This window comes from Euleptes europaea, chromosome 1, assembly GCF_029931775.1.
Source record: "Euleptes europaea isolate rEulEur1 chromosome 1, rEulEur1.hap1, whole genome shotgun sequence".
Taxonomy (NCBI): Eukaryota; Metazoa; Chordata; class Lepidosauria; order Squamata; family Sphaerodactylidae; genus Euleptes; species Euleptes europaea.
In genome coordinates this window covers 47,064,315-47,078,296 of record NC_079312.1, presented here as the reverse complement: position 1 = coordinate 47,078,296, position 13,982 = coordinate 47,064,315, and the positions used below count along the sequence as shown (strand labels likewise).

Genomic DNA, 13,982 nt, shown 5'->3' with positions numbered 1-13,982 from the left:
TGATATACAGAACTAATTATTGTTACTCATATAGTAATGGCTAGGCACTATGGACATGCTCAAGAACACCACATTTTCAGAAAACAAGCGGGCATTGCCAGCTAATATGGCAGATTCCATTTGAAGATAGGTTGTTTTCTCTCCTAATGATGACAGATCAGAAGACAAATTAACATTTGTAGCTGAATCCAGTGCTTCCAATACTTGAGCATATTAACAGAAACCTTTTCCTCATCTGCTTCCCCTTCTTCTAGCATGCTCTCCTCTATCCCCAGAAGCACTCAGTGTAACCCAATGCTCTGATTTAGAATACCTATAGCATCATATGGAAAACATGCTGACAGATGGGGTAGGCTACATGATAATATATTAATATGAAAATATATAACTATCCCACTTGCCCACTTTACAGATTTCACAGGCTGAGTCCTGGCAATCAAGGGCTGTCCCACTGCCGCCTTCAATGAAGTGAGGGGGCGTGTTTTGGCTGCTGGTGGCAAGAACAGCCAGCCAGTCTGCATTCATCCTTGGGCCTGATGAGGGGGAAGAGGGGCTGGCCCAAGAAAAAGGGCATAGAGGGGCTGCATCAGCCCATTCCTCCATCTTTGGAAAGCGAATGTAGGAGACAACATCGATAGAAGTGGAGATCCTCAGCTGAGCCACATGGCTAAGTACAGGGAAGGGGGGGGATCCGTGGACAAAGAGGTTTTATGCCATCAGCGCTTGACCTGCATTGTAAGCCTTTTAAGCATGCCTCATATCTTGTTTATTTATTTTTAGTATAAAGGCCTTCAGTACCTAAATGGCACTGAATCAAGGTCAGTAGTACTTTTAAGGCTGACCTTATTTATTTATTTTTAGTATAAAGGCATCTAGTACCTAAATAGTACTGAATCAAGGACAGTAGTACTTTTAACGTTGAATACAGATATACGGTAGTTATTATTTATCAGCTTTCCTATGTTTCACAAGGAACTCCGGATGTTTCCCCGTTAATTCAATAAATTTTGTTGCATTTTCACCAGAGTGAGAAGCTGAGTCCTACTCTCTACGAAGGGTTGTGCTTTCCCATTCTTTTGTGGTAAGAGCACATATGTTGTTTATATATTTAAAAACTGAAAATAAACTGCACTTCTTTCCTGATGCAGGAAGACTATATCCCCCACCCCCAGTCTACGGCAAGTATATGGAATACCTTATCCTATTTTATTACTGGAGCAGAGCTTGCCATTATATCCCACAAAAGATAAAATGGGGTTGCCAGCATACTTTCATTGTGTTTAAAAGATCTACTCTTAAGCTTGTCAGTCATAGTGACATTATCTTCTTGGCTGGTTGGTGTTATTAGAGTGATTTCAATTCCTTCAACATAAATACATTTAGTTTGAACTATTTCAATGGAACGTACCTTTGAGGAAATTACTTAGGATAGCCCAGTTGAATGGTACTATTTTTAGAAAGAACATCTCATAGGTATTGCAGTGGACTGCATCCAAATCAGCTGGAACAATTTTATGAGGAGCTGAGCTAAAAACATTTGGTCTCTGTATTATTTGGCTCTAGAAAGATCTAATTGGAAATCTGAAATATTGTTAAATAATTTCAGAAGAATATTTCAATTCACTCTGAAGCATTTATTAATAGGTGAGCTTGCATTATTAAGAGTTTTGCCTATGCTAGAGGAGACAGCAAATTCTCTTTCCCATCACTGTATATACAGGGAAGGGGCTGTGGCTCAGTGGTAGAGCATCTGCTTGGCATGCAGAAGGTCCCAGGTTCAATCCCCAGCATTTCCAGTTAAAGGGACTAGGCAAGCAGGTGATGTGAAAGACCTCAGCCTGAGGCCCGGGAGAGCTGCTGCCGGTCTGAATAGACAATACTGACTTTGATGGACCAAGGGTCTGTTTCAGTATAAGGCAGCTTCATGTGTTCATGTGAACAAAACTGGAAAGTGTGAAAATTCATGGGAGAAACCATGAATTAAGCCCAACTCCCCTTCTCATAATCCTTTGAGCAGTAAAGGGGTGGCTCCCCTTCACTATGATCCTCAATGGGAGATATGGGGCTTGAGGAATACATGTGTTTTTAATAGAGAAGGAGAAGTCTCCATTTGTCTCAAAAGGAGTCTGGTTGCCCAGAAGGTGAGAGGGCCCATAAAAGGTCCAGAATCTTTCTGGATGTAAGGACAATCCCCCCTAAGTTGTTCTACACAGCAGCTCCTTGCACTAGCAGAAAGAGTTCTGATCACTCCAGACTACCAATACAATTCTAATTTTCTCTGTACATATACACACATATGCTAGTACTTGCACTCTGCTCCCAGGGATATTCTGTCTGGCCCTTTTTGTTATTTTTTTATTGAGAGCCTCATCAATGCTTTATAACCAGTCAAACGTTTAATCCAATCCCACCATCATTTCCCAGGCTTTTTGGGGGCAAATAGTTTCCTCCATTACCAATGAAAAGACTGGAGGACAGGGAATTAGGCCCAAAGAGTCTGTGTGTGGATGTAGGCTTCCTAACATAGACACACAAGTGAGGACCTGCAAGGAACTTGCAGGGAGAGGACATACCATAATTTCTCCCTCCCTTCCCTCCACCCCCATCCTTGCTGCTCTGCCTAACCATCCATCCATCCATCCTTAGTGCCACCTCCCTTTGCTCCTGTCTTTACTCCTGTCTCCCCCAATAAACCCCACCCTCACTGCTCTGCCTAACCAACCAAACCCCCATCCTTAGCATCGCCTCCCCTTGCCTTTCTTCCCTCTGTCCCATTGCATCCCATCCTCACTACTACTCCCCACCATCCTTGCTGCTGCCTAACCAACCGACTCCCTCATCCTTGGTGCCCCATCCCTTGCCTTGCCTTCCTCCCCTCTCCCCCTCTGCATCTCCATCCTTACTATCCTTATCCCCACACACCCCATCATTGGTAGTCTGCCCATCTCCCCTCCTATATTTGGCATTCTGACCAGTCACCTCCTTCCCTTCCCAGGGGAGGGTGGTCTGGCTTCTCTGTGTGTCTCCAACTTCAGCCAGGTCTGTCCTTGCTGTGCCAGGGCCAGTGACAACACCAAGAGTAGCACCAGGCCTAGGGGCCAAAGCAACATTGGGAGCTATGATGGCGACTTTGACAAAGGCATTGTCCTTAAAGCCAGGTAACATGACAGTGGCTCCATCAGAGAAGTACTGTCTGCACATGCACAGAATTGCTCCTCTGTTTGGGGGATTTACGCCCCCTCCATCTCCGCCCCCAGGTTTCAGATTTTTCTGCAAACCTGGGGGGTCCCCTAAGTTTGTAGAAAAATCTTTATTCTATGTAAGTGGGCCTGATCTGTGGATTTAAGTATCCACAGATGTCCCCATTTCACTATGAGATACAAGATGTTCATTTACAGATCTGTAGTAAAGAAAGTGAGAAAGTCTGATGATAAGAGATTAATACAGGCATACAATCCACTCGGCAAAGTTTGAAGCCTTCCTTCAGCCTGATCTTTTGTCCAACTCAAGCCGCAAGTCTGTCAGAAAAAGAATCACTTATGTTGGAGGAAGATTTTAAATTCTGATGAGCAAATGGCAAGATACTGGTTATTATACTGAAATCAGCAGTAAGAAATGCAAATGCTCATTGGTACCAACAGCCAAGCTATACAAATGATTCGATCTCAAACTGTTTATTTTTTAAAAATACCTGTGGGGAGAAGGCATAATTGGTTTAATTGTGGTCGTCTTGTTTGTGGCTTCCTAGAGGCACCTGGTTGGCCACTGTGTGAACAGACTGCTAGACTTGATGGGCCTTGGTCTGATCCAGCAGGGCCTTTCTTATGTTCTTATATTTAGGCTGTAGCACTTAGGAAGGGGGATTGAATCTTCCATCATGCTGTTTGCACAACAGAACATTTCCTTTCCTGGGTGGCCATTAGCCCAGATACAAGGAAAAGACAGACAATAGAGGATGTCTATCTTTTTTCTTTACCCAGGAATGAATAAAGTATGGGGAAGGGTCCGGTTTTGATAAGAAAATGGTACGAAGAGTGAATCATCATTTCCTCTGTGCTGCAGCCCCCACTCAAATCCCCTTCCCCACTTTTGCTTTTTTGAAGGTGAAACTGTGGAATGGGGTATCCAATCAAGGACCCCCATTGTATCGTGTTAATTATCTCCAAGAGGAAATGACCACAATTTCCATGATTCTGCAAAAACAGCAAAAGTAACCCCTCCCCTCACCCCAGATTTACAGCCTGCTGAGACAAGTGGTGCAATAGGAACAGCAACAACAACAAAAAAGGTCAGGTGTACACAAAATAAACATGCTTTTAGCAGACACTGGCTTTGGAGGTATTAAGCATGTTTGTGACAGTCATCATACAACTCTAATTAGTAGCCCAAAGACTAATGGGATCACTTTGGGACAGCAAAACCAAAAGCAATGACTGTGGGACAAAATGCCATGCTAATGAGCACATCTTCGTTCTGGTCCTTCCCCTTCAGTTCTAATTCAGTGCCGCAGGCCTAAGCTGGCCATGGATGAAATGTCATCTAGTCAGAGCCTTACTTTAATGCAGCAATTCCCAAATGCAGAGCTGTCATTTCCCGAGGTTTGTAGGATCTTTAGGGAAATGATGCTGAAGAAATAATTACCTCAATGCTACACTGACAGAACTACCAGGAAGGAGAGAAGAAACGCAACAACCGATGTAGTCTGGAACAAATGAGAAAACATAATGGGCTTTTCATTATTAGCTTGAGTTTCAAACTCAATATTAATGAAAATGTTGTTAATATAGCACTTTACTAAAAACCAACAAGCGGTAGCCTAGCAGGAGAAAGAAGACTGAGGTAGGGCTCTTGTTCTAACTATCTCCTTCACAACATGCGTTGGATCCATTAAAAGGAGGATGAGGATTCAAGTTTTAGAAAACAAAAAAACTGCCATTCCTCTTAGGAGCAATCTTAAAATAAAATGAATGGGAAAGGAGTTTTCTCCTTTCACATGAACACATGAAGCTGCCTTATACTTAATCAGGCCCTTGGTCCATCAAAGTCAGTATTGTCTACTCAGACCGGCAGAAGCTCCAGGGTCTCAGGCAGAGGTCTTTCACAACACCTCCCTGCCTGGTTTCTTTAACTGGCGATGCTGTGGATTGAACTTGGGACCTTCTGCATGCCAAGCAGATGGTCTACCACTGAGCCACAGCCCCTCACAGCCCCTTTCCATTACAAATAATGTGATGTAATTAATTTAGAGAGCAATTCTAAACTGGTCTACTCAGAATCCTAACTACTGAATGGTCTTATGCCCAGGAAGGGGGCATAAGCAGATGGCACTGTTTACACTTCTTTCCTGAAGCCCTGTGTGACCATAGCCAAAACATTTCAGTACTCACTGAGGCTGCTCTGTGACCGCTTTCAAACTTTTTTAATATATTTAGCAATGAAACAACAATGGATCAAGAATTTTTGCCTCCTCCTAGTCACTACTTTGACACGTCTACATATTGTTACAAATAACGTTTGAACAAAACCATTCCCAACATTGTGGATGAATCTAGAGATGACTTTCATGGTGAAAAGTATTCTTAAAGCACAGCAACTGAATGACTAAAGGAAAAGGCATCTCACCAATCACATATTTGTGATGGATGCTGCAATGTTGCTGTGTTTTTCAGAGTTAAAACGGTCTGTATGCGACTGGGGAGGGAAACACTGAATTGGACCTGGCACTTACAAGTATGTTATATATAGCTCACCCGTTCTTAAAAGTTACTGAAGCTGTCTATGCAGTACTGGATTATCACAAAGCAAAGACATGAAATGTTGTTTTGCAAACAACATTGTACTTTCTGCCACTGCTGTAAATAAAGTCTATTTTTATTACATTTGGGACATATGAGCATAATGCTAACATATAACTTGTGGAGAAAACTTCAATAAACACTCTGTTAACAACCACTTAAAATGTGGCCTGTTGTAATATTGGGTGATCCCTTTAACACCTCTCACAATTTCCCACTTTTTGTAAATATGTTTACAATTAGTGCCTACTCCTTTTTTCTACAAATCAAACTATATCTCCATATTACATTGTTTTTTAAAAAACGAAACAAATCACTAGCTTGTCATTGGTATTGCTCCTGAGTTAAGCTAACCCAACTCCAAAAACATCTTTCCAAATTGCAATGCTACACCAAATCCCAATGCCCACCTTGCAGCAGAACCTAAAATCTCGGATTACTGTAACTTCACTAAATGTCCACAGGGAACAGTAAAGGCAGTGAGGAACACTGTTTCTCTCCTGTTTCTACAGCATTTCTGATGGTTTGAAGACAAACACTGCTAGATTCCTCAGACAGCAGGTCAGATAAATGGCAAGCAGCATAGAAAAGGATCTTCAATCTAGGGCAATCAGAACATTTTTGTATGTTCTGTATATGTAATAATATAATGTGATGCCCCAAAATGCATTTTAGACACAGCTGCCTTATATTGAGTCAGGCAGCTGGTTCATCAGGGCCAGTATTTTCTACTATAACTGGCAGCGGCTCTCCAGTGTCTCAGCCAGAGATCTTTCACATCACCTACCTCCTCTTTCCACTGGAGCCGCCAAGAATTCAAACTGGGAACTTGTACATACAAAAGCAGATGTTGTGCCATTGAGTCACAGTACCTCTCCTTCTTTCTCAGTAAGTTAACTTATGAAACAGAAAAGGGGGAAAGCTATAGGTAGACTCTTTTCTAGTAGCAGATAAAAAATTCAAGTAAGCAGTCAGAATTTTAAAAGCAAGAGATTAATAAAGAAATCCCTTTCACCCAAATTATAAACATGTGCAGCACCTCAGGGCCAGATTACCATGCTTACCTCAAAGGAAGATGATCCTGAATATAATGCCTCCCCGCAATAAAAAGAGGATATTCACAAAAGCAGGTGACCCTGCATTTAACAATACCTCCCTAAAAAAGAAGGCAGCGGTGTAAATAACATTTTTATTCCATAGTAATAAAGTTACTGTCTGCTTTTCAAGTATTGTGATATTGCAGTTCCATGATTTGGCTCTAAAAAGCAATGGGGGAGGGGGGTATGAATTAGGGCTATAAATAAGGCAGGTACCAGCAGATATTGGTTCTGTAATGAGGACATTGCAGATTTTTTTTCATATGTGTTGGGGTTGCATAAGGGCATCAAATTTGGGGAACATGTTGTAAAAATTATGTCAATTGACATAATGTCAATTGAGTTGAGGAAACAAATTCATTTAAGCCAGAAACCTTATTATTAAACTATCCTGATATTCTGAAAGACCAACAGATAGTAGTGTTACATATGTTAACTGCAGCTAGAATGGTCTTTGCTAGGCAGTGGAACCAAAAAAACCTCCCCTAAGATACAGGATTGGATTTCAAAAATAAAAGAGGTGTATATTTTAGTGAAGTTAACCACTTACCAATAAAATGATGATATAACAGTGTAGATCTGTTATGGACAAGAACAATTCAAAGAATGGAAATAACCAAAACTATATTTTATTATAAAATGGACAAGTGAGAAAGGGCAACGAATACAGGGTTGTAAAGCATTTTATGTGACTTTATGTTATTATGTGGCTCTTTGTTTTTAGTTTATGTATATATTTATTGTTGACTATCCATTTGTATGAATAAACTATTTTTTTTTAAAAAGAATTAGGGCTATAAAGTTGGGAAAGGGAAGGAGTTAACTGTTTCCCCTGTACTATATTTCTGATTGAACTCCTCTTTTTCATCTTGCTAGGGAAATGACTAAACTGAGGCTATCGTATTTTGATAACATTATGAGAAGACAAGAGTCATTAGAAAAGACAGCCATGCTAGGAAAAGTTGAGGGCAGCAGAAAAGAGGAAGACCCAACAAGAGATGGATTGACTCAAAAAAGGAAGCCACAGCCCTCAATTTGCAAGATCTGAGCCAGGCTGTCAAAGATAGGACATTTTGGAGGACATTGATTCATAGAGTCACCCTGAGTCGGAAGTGACTTGACGACACTTAACACGCACAAGGAAAAATAGGTATCCAACGGAAGCCTTTTTCTGCAGTGAGGCTTAAAATAGCTTGTGGGAAGTGTTTTCAGTTGGGAAAACAACATGGGATAGAGAGAATTTAGCTACCCCCTTACCCAGCACATTGACACACACACCCCTCTTCTTTGGTGGCAAATATGATGTCCGGAATTCCAGACCTGTAACTCCAGAATCACATCTACTATTCATTTCCAGAAAACACAGATCACTTATAATGGGAACCTCAGCTAGGCAAGTTTCCTTGTCCTTTCTTATCAATGTTGTGTGCACTTTCTAGAACTTTGAAAAGGATTTCTATAAACCTATTAAACTAGTTTCTTTACTTTTCTTATTTAAATCGACTTCTTCAAACGCTTCACCCAAGACTTAAAATGAACAAATGAATCACCTTAGAAGAAGATGCTCTTAAGACACTACTGAGAGGGCAGCCACATCGCTGCAGTTAATGGAGAGAAGACAACCAAAGAGAAAAGATAACAGATGACCCCGAACGTACAGAATAGGATGGGGGGGGGGGAGTTTACGCAGCATGAATAGAGCACAAAAAGCAGGTGGTTTGAGATGATAAATTAAATACCCTTTTTGTACCTTCAGGATGAGTAGCTGGTGACCAATATGCCAATTACTGAGGAACAGACCTCACAAAATATTTTACTTCAGTTACTGGTATAGAGAATGGTATTTTCAGTTCTCATTCAAAAAAGGCGTCAATAACTGAACAAAGCATTTGTCAAAACAAAACCTTTATTTAACCCTATGCCCTGCCTATTCCAAATTATAATTATTGTTGTTATTGTTTCTATATAGCATCTAATGATTCCCTGCATAGAACATCATGAAAAATATTTATGCAGAAACTGCAGGAAAAACTCACAAATGTTATATTATATTTCAACTGACTCCCACACATTTAAAAAAAACATTTTTGTTTCATTTATAGTCCACCTTTCTCGCTAAGACTCAAGGTGGATTTTAAAGTGAGTGTTCCTTAAAATCATTTTGAGCATTTGAGGTTACAATGTTCCTCAATAAAAATATTATAAGAGCATTCCCACCAAGGCAAGGGTTTTGTTTTGCTTTTTGTTTGTTTTTGTTTTATTTAAAAAGCTTGTGAGATTCAAAAACCATACAAAAAGGATTGTTCAGTAAGAATAGAGGATTGGATCCTGCCATCTTTTTTGCTAAAGAAAAAGAGTGGGGGATGTTAACTGATCCATGACAGATCTTCAACCCCCTCCCCAATACTGTTCCTGGGGGTTCCCCATCCCCCACAAGAAGCATTTCAGGGGCATTTTGGGCTGTAGCAAGAGGGGGAGGGCAGGGAAGTCATGTTCTGCTGACAGAAATTCATCTATCAGCAGACATTTTCAGGAGAATCCAAGTCAATATGTGCAGGGAAGACTAAAAAACAGCCGGGTAAAGAAAACAGAGGGTTGATACAGGCCTGAATATATTTAAGACAGATTCTAGTTAACCCTTTACAGAGATCAAACTCAAATGTCAATCAGGTCACATGCGATTGTACTGGCTTACCTATGTACTTGCCCTTTCTAGATATCTTTCTAACCTTGACTTCTGGATTTCATATCAGCTTTATAAATACAGGGAAAGTTGGGCATTAAGATTTATTGATACTTCATCTCATGCATATATTTGTGTTAGGGATTCAGTGTGAGTTCCATTTCTGTCAGGGCAGTTAAAGGGTTAACTTGTTTACCTCAATAGTTTAGATTGTCTCATGGTGAAGATGCAAAAGACAGATGTGAATATTCTATTGGCTAGAGAATCGCCATTGCAAACGTGCACCAAGTCACGAAGTCAGAACTGTTTTATTACCCTGTTCTTTGTTTAAGTCAGAACTGTTTTATTACCGTGTTCTTTGTTTAAGGTGTGAAACTTTGGGGCAGGGTGAGTCAGTTACTTTTGAACCTCACACAAGCAAGATGTCTGTTCTTAGCTCTCTTGGGCTAAGACACAGACAAAGGGATTTTAAGCCTTAGAAACCTGCTAATACTTTTAGCAAGATTTGTAGGGAATTAGATAGAAGTATGTTATTTGTTTTTATTCCATGTTACTCTTCCTTATTTTAGTACAGTAAAGGATTTTTGTTTGATTAAGAAACAAGTCTTGACTCTGTTTATTGTGTGCTTGACCTGAATTCTTTCTAACTGCAATCATGATTCATTGGGCCTCTTAACAAACCCCAATAATTTGCGATGGTGCAGTTTCCCTCTCAAACTTTATCATGTATTCCTGAATATAATCATAATATAATCACATACTCCCAAAAATATACTGTTTCATCAACATTACACAAGATCCTATATTTGAACTACTGACACAGCAGAAACAATTTTTTTTTGCCAAAGCATGATAACTTAAATAATGAAGAAGAAAAAATCCATGATAACAAATTAATGCAAATTAGTATTTCATAAAACAGATGTTTAAATTTGTCAATTATTAGAATATGGAACAAAGTAGGAAGGTACATGAAATGCATTTTCAAAACAGATACCAAGTGACCAGGGGTGGCCCATCCAGTTGGTGGCTTGAGCCAATTGCCTTGGGCATCAGAGATTAAGGGGACCATCTAGTCCAGCTAACCCCCACTCAGCCAAACATCTGCCGCATCAGGGCCTGCCTTACTAGGTGGTCTTGGCCTAGCGAGCCAGTATGGTGTAGTGGTTAAGAGTACTGGACTCTAATCTGGAGAACCGGGTTTGATTCCCCACTCCTCCACATGAGGGGTGGACTCTAATCTGGTGAACCGGGCTGGTTTCCCCACTCCTACACATGAACCCAGCTGGGTGATCTTGGGCTAGTCACAGTTCTCTTAGCCTCACCTACCTCACAAGGTGTCTGATGTAGGGAGAGGAAGGGAAGGAGATTGTAAGCCGATTTGATTCTCCTTAAAAGGTAGAGAACATAGGCATATAAAAACCCATTCTTATTCTTCTTCAATGAAAGGCTTTCCTCCCTCTGCTAGAGGTCAGGGTGGGGGCATGCCCAGCTGACTGTGGTGAGAGGGCCTAGTAGGTGAAGAGTGGTCTTCTGCTGTATTACACCAGGCATGAGGAAGGCCACTGAGGCACCCCACCCTGCCACCAGGAGACTAGAAAGGTGGGCCACAGCTTATCGCAGCAGCCCAGCAGAGGAACAAAGAGGGCAGGTGCCATTTTCTCACCTCCCCAAAGTGTAGCAGTGGTTGAAGAGGGAAGGTAACCTCTTCCCATTTGCCTGCAGTGTGGGGGGGCACTTGGGGGGGCACTTTTTTTTTTGGAAGTGTTACCTTCTAACTGATAATTATAGTAATACACCAAGTAATCACACAGTATTTTGGGCTAAGACATGTGTACAATTATTCCACATGGATATTGTCATATCATCTACGGTATATACTGATAGCGAAATCGGCCAAATCTGAGGATACATAAATTAAGATATTTCAGTGTTGAAATCAAATCAAAAGAATCAAAATTTATGCTAAAGTCAGAATCAGCAACTGAAGTTTGAAGTGGATTTCTGGATTACTGCTTTGGAAGCAAAAATGTGACCTGGTTGGAAGTGGGTTAGATCAAGTACAGGGACCATGCAAGGGCCAGCTTCTGTTCTATTTGGCAACCATTTTCCAGGAAAGTTTATTCCTCTGATTGTGGGACCCACATGGAGCAATGGCTCCCCTCCTGCATCTTGCATGAGCAAAGATTCACTCACACAAGAGGCAGAAGGGAGAAACCTCAACATCTTGACCCTCCCCACCGTAGCCTCCCAAACTGCATGGCTATTACTTTCATTCCTGGGAATAAACTTTCTCATTATCATCATTATACACCCAACTTGTTACTATAAAAAAACATGAGCATCAGGAACACATAACTTCCCCTTTTAGATGTTATGTTGGCAAAGTTTCCTAAAAGTTATTTACTATTGAATATTCTGTTGGTGTTGAACAAAACAAAACACTACAGGTCTTTACAAGCTATTTTACATTATTTTCTCTATGTAACAACTTTTAATACACAAATAAAGAGAACCTGGATTTCCTAAATAATACATTAAACAGTGGGTTTCCAGTAATCCTCAACTTTCTTTAGCTTAAAAATAAAGACATTTTGGGCTGACAAACAAGTAGGATTGCTAAGATCCAGGTGGGACCTGGACATCTCCCAGAATTACAACAGATCTCCAGACAACTGCTATCAGTTGCCCAGGAGAAGCTGGCTGCTTTGGATGGTGGATGCTATGACATTATCCCTGTTGAGCTCTCTTCCCTCCACAAACCCCACCTTCCCTGACTCCACCCCTCAAAGTCGGAAACCCTACTTATAAGCCATTTTCATTCTAGTTATGTTCATTTTCCTGTTAGAAATGACAATCCCAAAGAGGTTCAGCCTAAATATTCAGAAACAAGGCATAACACATATTTAGTTTAAGATTGAATTGTTTTAAAAACTTTACATATGTAAATTTTCATATGTTAAATTGTATTATAAATAATATGTTTAACGGATAAGGCTTCTGTGAACAAGTTAGTTCCCAAAAAACATTTTTCCCCAAAAGCTTTGGGGTAAAACATATTTGCATAATGAAAATAAAATTAACACACTGGGATCTTAGCCATTAACTTGGGGGAAGGGGTCTCCATATCTAAATGAGTGACGAAAGAGATGTTAACAAGGACTAGCTAACAGTAAATACATTAACCGCCTTTATATGGGATTTTGGCTTGAGGAGATTCCCAAAGCCTGTCACACAACCTCAGGGACTGCAAACCTTTCTCCTCCCTCGAAGTTCTGGAATATTCCTAGCTAGATTACCATTCTACAGTACTGAGCTTTAAAAACTATCCTTTCAAGACATCTGAGACACAAAGGTTTCTGTTGTTACTAGGACTAAAAATGGACTTAAACATCTAATTTTTTGAAATCTGTAATTCTTACAAAATGAGAGTTTTCCCCACTACTGTTCGATAACAGGGCTCATAACAGACAACTCAATTAAACTGAGGCAGGAGGAGGGGTTTGCTCATCATTAATTCAGAGTGAGGGCAATGCTTGGCAGCTATACCTTAAATAGGTTTTGAGCCGGTCATACAGACAATAAAGTTTGGCTACATGGCATGATAATGTCATTGCAATAATGAAGTGACTCCTGATCAGATAGAAGGACAGTTGGAGGGAGAAGAAAGGTACTGAAGCTCTCAAAGAGATTACAAGCAGCTTCTGTAAACAGTGTGGGGCAAACAAACACACACAAAATGTATAAGCTGAAGAGGCTGAGGGAGGTATTTTAAGCCCGCTGCCTCCCCTCCCTCCTACAGATGAATAATTTGGGCAGCCCTTTTTAGAACACCTAATCTCATATAATTTACCAAGAAATACAGGGTATTTTGCTGAATAAATTATTTTCTCATCAACCCCTTTACAAAGCAGGTTAAATGACAAGAATGGAGAAAATCAGCCTTGAGTAATTTTTTGAAAAGAAGTACGCCAAAACTCATCAGATAAATTATTTGCAATGAATAATTTGACCAGCTCTATTAGGCTGAAATGTCAGCATTAGCCTGTGTCAGAAAGAGGAAAGCTAATCAGGTAAGATTATTTGACCGTTCTGCTTGGACAAATCCTAACATTGAAACAAAGTTCACTGAAACTTAATAGTCCATGACAAACTCTCAAACATAAATATAAAGAATTCAGGAGGTGAATCCCAAACCAATGTGCATGAATACATGCATTCCATCACATTCTGCACAGTACTGAATGAGCGTTATCTGCCATTTTCCAGAAATTTTGTACAGGGTCAATTCAGTGTTTTGAGGGGGTCTTTTGTTACATTATGTCTTATATACCGTGAACCGCCAGGGGGAAACACAGTTGGGGGGCAGTGCTAGGGGAAAGCAGGCTGGGTGAGCAGGAGACCAAT

At 40.5% G+C, this 13,982-nt stretch overlaps 1 protein-coding gene across 2 annotated transcripts in view; it reads right to left on the bottom strand.

Annotated features, from left to right (window-relative positions):
- LOC130482862 (contactin-4) overlaps positions 1-13,982 on the bottom strand; it is a 611,972-nt gene that overhangs the window by 443,906 nt on the left and 154,084 nt on the right. The window lies entirely within an intron of this gene.